Source organism: Engystomops pustulosus, chromosome 8, assembly GCF_040894005.1.
Source record: "Engystomops pustulosus chromosome 8, aEngPut4.maternal, whole genome shotgun sequence".
Lineage (NCBI taxonomy): Eukaryota > Metazoa > Chordata > Amphibia > Anura > Leptodactylidae > Engystomops > Engystomops pustulosus.
In genome coordinates this window covers 43699614-43705613 of record NC_092418.1, presented here as the reverse complement: position 1 = coordinate 43705613, position 6000 = coordinate 43699614, and positions in this window count along the sequence as shown.

Below are 6000 nucleotides of genomic sequence, written 5' to 3'. Positions count from 1 at the left end.
CAGATCTTAACTCTTAGCAGTTGTTTTTCTCACAAGTGCAAGATATAAAAGCAGCATCTTTGCTCCGGTTTTGTAGCGACACATGGAATTCTATAAAGCTGTATGATGAGGCAGGTTCATGAGACCAGGAGTGTTGTAAAAATGAGAGAAGCACTTGCAGCCAAAATGACAAATACTTCAGCGTGGCTATAAAACACCTAGGTTAGTAGCACACAGCCATAAGAATATATTGACTGGGGTCCAAACTCATCAGAAGATTGATCAATCCAGCTGACTTGCATTAATTGTGAAATAGAAAGAACGATGCGATCAATGATAGGAATGAAAGTGCAGCGGTAATGATGCCACATCTAGCTAATCCAATAATGGAGGGTCTGATGTATAGCATATTGGAATTCCACCGTTCAGAGCCCTGTCAAAATAAAGTATATCCTGCAATTATGGGAAAAAATTGAGCTGGCAGCAGTTGAGCCAGCCTAATCAAGCACTGCAACAGTGGTTCTTCTGATTAAACACTAAATGAAGTGGCACTCGGGTTCCATAACCTCTCCGAACGCAACAAATAAATAATTAAATAAATAATATCTCTAGTGGGATTTCTCCTGGTATCTCCTTTTAACCCATTGGTAGCTTTACTCTTGCTGTCATAGAAACATTTCACAAAAACAAGTCCTTCTAAATGATTTAAATAACACGTTCCAAGATATTTTCATTTCTCAATGAGTATTTAGCTATGCAGAGTAATGACTTTTCAGGCTACATCTCTCTCACTGGGATGTTATAGTTTACTCATCGTTTATTTCCAAAATTATGATTTTTTTTTCTGTCAAATTCGAAAGCGGATAATGGTGTTAGGTGTATGAAGATATATCATTTAAAGGGGTATTCCGGGAATATGAACATCTGATGAAAAAACCCATAATTCTATAAATACATGAATATTCCAAAACTCAATGTCATTAGGACAACGGAGCTTAAATAAATATTTTGACTCACAAAATGTTATTTTTTGATTCACAAAATGTTATTTTTTGATTCACAAAATGTTTCTAAAGTAGGCAGAGTTATCACCAAGATGGCCACCATTGGAAACTACAAGTATCATGATCCTTTAGTTCTCAGTAACTCCTCCTCCCTCTTATACTCTGATCTCAGTGATGATGTAATAGACTCGGTTACCATAGTAATTATGTGCAACTGCCCATCACTGCACATTACCTCACTGAGATGTGTCTCACCACAACACTGACCATACTGGATGCATTGCAAACAACCAACTACAGACAAACACAGTGGGGATCACATGACCTGCCCAGGCAGGTGCAGGACATGCGATGTGGACGTGTGACCAGCGGCGATCTTCTGTCCTGTGTATGCACCGGGCTAAGAAAATCAACGGACTGATTAAAGGGTCAGTAGCATTTTAATTCTTCATTACAGTGAAATGTCCACAGCATTTTTCTGCTAAGGGGAGCAACATTTTAAATAACAACTAATTACATATTAATTTATATTAACTTATATTACTAATTATCATTACTTCTGATACTGGTAAAGATTAAACATCACCTGAGTGATTTATACCGCTTAGTCTATCATAGTGGAATTCATAACCAATTCATGAGGAATTCATAACCAATATTGCGATGAATAAAGGTGGACACATCTGGAGCATGGGAAAGTCAAGACATGCTTATTCCTTAAGAGATCTGCAACAGCATTATATCACTTTTAGGTAATTACAGGTTCATCTCAAAAAATAAGAATATCAACAAAAGGTTTTTTAATTCAATTCAAAAAGTTAAGCTCATATATTATATAGAGTCATTACAAAGAGATTGAACAGAGGAGTTTATTTACAAAGGGTCGCATTTCAGTCGAACTTCCGGACATACTCGGGAATTGTGCGGCTGTGACAGCTATTTAGCAGGGGATTGTGTCGCAGTCAATCGGATTTTGCCGTAGCTGTGCCGGCTTCCATGCGACAGAAATTGGGGACAGCCGTCCGACGATCCGACTGATTCGGAAGGAGCATGAGATTTAACATTCAAATTGTGTCACAAGACCAAGCACTTACATGTACAGGGAAGAAAAAGGTGACCTGAGCGGGGAAGCAACCCATGCGCAATCTTAGTGAATCGCGGCACAGTGCATTATCGTCAGACAATGCACTTTGGGTGAACTCCGTCGGCCGGGTAAGTAAATGTGCCAGTTCGCCGGGGCATTTCTCTATGTGTGGTCTTTTAACTGGTATGGTATTGAGTTATCTGTTTCAGTCTTTATCTGTGTTAAGATTATTGTTCAGCACTAGAGATGAGCGAACATACTCGTCCGAGCTTGATGCTCGTTCGAGCATTAGCGTACTCGAAACTGCTCGTTGCTCGGACGAGTATTTCGCCAGCTCGAGAAAATGGCATCTCCCGCCGTTTTGCTTTTTGGCGGCCAGAAACAGAGCCAATCACAAGCCAGGAGACTCTGCACTCCACCCAGCATGACGTGGTACCCTTACACGTCGATAGCAATGGTTGGCTGGCCAGATCAGGTGACCCTGTAATAGACTAGCCCCTGCCCGCGCTGCTCGGATCATTCTTCGTCTGGATGCCGCTAGGGAGAGAGCTGCTGCTGTTGAGGGAAAGCGTTAGGCTGTTCTATTAGAATAGTGTTAGGCAAGAGTGATTCTACAAGAACCCAACAGCCCTTCTTAGGGCTACAATAACGTTTTATTTTACTTTTTTTTGTTTGCTTGTGGCTGGGCTTGCTGGCATTAGTAGTGCAGCTAGTACCATATTGTGAGGAATTTGCAGAGAGACTTGCTACCGTTGTGTTTAGCTCTTAGTGACACGCATATCCACCTCAAACACCGAAGTGGGACAATTTATTAGGGGTTTGATTAGAATTAGGCAGAGTCTGCTGATTTATTTTTTTTTACCTTTATTTCTTTTTATAGCTCAAAGTCATATTGCAAAGCACTGTGCTTTCACTGTAGGCTAGAAAATAGCCATAGGAGAACCCCAACGGCTTACTTAGGCCTACAATAGCGTTATATATTTTTTTCTTTTGTTTGCTTGTGGCTGGGCTTGCTGGCATTAGTAGTGCAGCTAGTACCATATTGTGAGGAATTTGCTGGGAGACTTGCGACCGTTGTGTTTAGCTCTTAGTGACACGCATATCCACCTCAAACACCAAAGTGGGACAATTTATTAGGGGTTTGATTAGAATTAGGCAGAGTCTGCTGATTTATTTTTTTTTACCTTTATTTCTTTTTATAGCTCAAAGTCAACAGGCACAGCACAAAATCCAGTTGTGTGCTGTCAGTGTAGGTTAGAAACTAGCCATAGCAATAGGATAGCATCGTTTTGTTTAAAAAAAATAAATAAAAAACACAAAAAAAAAAAATTTAAGTTTACACTTTAATTTGGAAAATGTTTAACCCGAGGGCTAGGGGTAGACGACGAGGGCGTGGACGTGGGCGTTCAACTACTGCAGGGGTCAGAGGCCGTGGTCCTGGGCGGGGTGAGACGCCACCTGCTGATGAGGGAGCACGAGAACAACGCAGAGCTACACTCCCTAGGTTCATCATGTCTCAAGTTACTGGGACTCGTGGTAGAGCACTGTTGAGGCCAGAACAGTGCGAAGAGGTGATGTCGTGGATTGCGGACAATGCTTCTAGCCATTTGTCCACCAGTCAGTCTTCCACGCAGTCCACCCATGTCACCGAAATTAGCACTCCTCCACCTCAGCCTCCTTACCCCCAGTCTGCCCCCTCCCAGCAAAATTTGGCATTTGAACCGGCATACTCTGAGGAACTGTTTTCTGGACCCTTCCCACAGTCACAAACCACTTGTCCGGTTGCTGCTGAGCAATTTTCCGTTGCCCAGGTTTTTCACCGGTCGCAGTCTGTGGGTGATGATGACATTGTTGACGTAGTGGAAGAAGTGTGTAATGAGGTGTCGGACGATGAGGAGACACGGTTGTCAGACAGTGGGGAAGTTGTTGTCAGGGCAGGAAGTCCGAGGGGGGAGCAGACTGAGGGATCGGAGGATGATGAGGTGACAGACCCAAGCTGGGTTGATAGGCCGGGTGAACACAATGCTTCTGAGACGGAGGCGAGTCCTATAGCAGAACAGGTTGGAAGAGGCAGTGGTGGGGCCAGACGGAGAGGCAGGGCCAGAGCTGGTGCATCAGCGCCAAATGTTGCCCGTAGTCAAGCTCCCGTGGCGAGGGCTAGATTTTCAGAAGTCTGGAGGTTCTTTAACCCTTAGGCGCACCAGGACGTTATAGTACGTCCCCGAGGCTACATACTGAGCGCACGGGGACGTTCTATAACGTCCTGCTTCTGGCACCGGCTCGCGAACGGAGCCGGCACCAGAAGCAGCGGCTGTCAGCTGTCTAGTACAGCTGACAGCCTGCGCTAACACCCGCGATTGGAGCCGGCTCCGATCGCGGGTGTTAACCCCTTACACGCCGCGGTCAAGCATGACCGCGGCGTGTAAGGGTGTCTGCGCTGTGAATCGGATCCCCCGTGCCGCTTACCGGGGGATCCGATCCACTTCTGGGCAGCTCCGAGGACTGGCATGTGCCTCGGAGCTGCCCGGTTGCCATGGCAGCCAGACCCCTTCCGGGTCTGACTGTAAACTGTCTGAGCATGCGCAAGCTTGCTCAGACAGTTTACACTGCTCTACAATAAAATAGTATTGTAGAGCAGTGTATTGGACTTAAACCAGTGATCAGAGCATCACTGGTTCAAGTTCAAGTATATATAAGTAAAAAAAAGTAAAAAACACTAAAGTTATCACATTACAATAAATAAAAAATAAATACATTAAAATATAAGCCCCTAAAATGTCACTTTCCTATAAAAACACTTAATAAAGTATAAAAAACACAAAAACACAAAAAAACCCCGCATATTTGGTATTGCCGCGTCCGTAACAATCTGTATAATAAAACCGAATCGTTACTGGACCCGCACGGTAAACGCCGTAGAAAAAAAACGCAAAAACGTTCCGAAAAAAGATAATTTTTAATTAATACCCTATAAAAAATGCTCTAAAAAGTGATTTAAAAAATGTTATGCACTCCAAAATAAGCCCACTAAAAAGAACAACTCTTCTCGCAAAAAATAAGCCCCTAACTAGATTTGTCAGCCTAAAAATAAAAAAGTTATGCATATGAAAAGATGGTGATGCTAAAATGAACAAGATTTTCTCCAAATTGGTTTTTATTCAGTACAATTGAATAAAATACACAAAACCCCCACATATTTGGTATCCCTGCGTCCGTAACAATTTGAATAATAAAACAGAATCGTTATTAGATTCGCAAAGTGAACCCCGTTAAAAAAATTAATACCCTATAAAAAATGCTCTAAAAATTAATTTAAAAAATGTTATGCAATCTAAAATAAGACCACTAAAAAGAACCATCCTTCTCGCAAAAAATAAGCCCTTAAACAGATTTGTGAGGCGAAAAATAAAAAAGTTATGCATATGAAAGACGGTGATGCTAAAATTAACAACATTTTTGCCAAATTACTTTTTATTCAGTAAAAATGGGAAAAATAAAAAATCTATATAAATGAGGTCTTTTCCTAATCGTGGCGACCCATAGAATAAAAATAATATACTATTTTTATGGTATGGTAAACGGCCAAAAAAAAAACAAACAAAAATCTTCCTAAAAAGTGATGATTTTCATTTCCTCCACCAACAAAGAGTTAATAAAATCTCACCAATTAGCCTAGAGATTCCCCGAAATTACGTACCAGAAAAGTGCATCTCATGTGGCAAAAGAAATAAGCCCCTATAGGTCCACATTAAAAAAAGAAAAAAATTATAGCCTGTACAATGTGACATAGCAAATCTGATCTGGATGGCGCCTCCTTCCCTCCTATGCCCAGGCGTGCGCCCATACAGCAGGTTACCACCACATATGGGGTATCCGTGTACTCGGGAGAGATTGGGTAACAAACTTTGTGGAGCCTTTTTTAATTTAATCCAT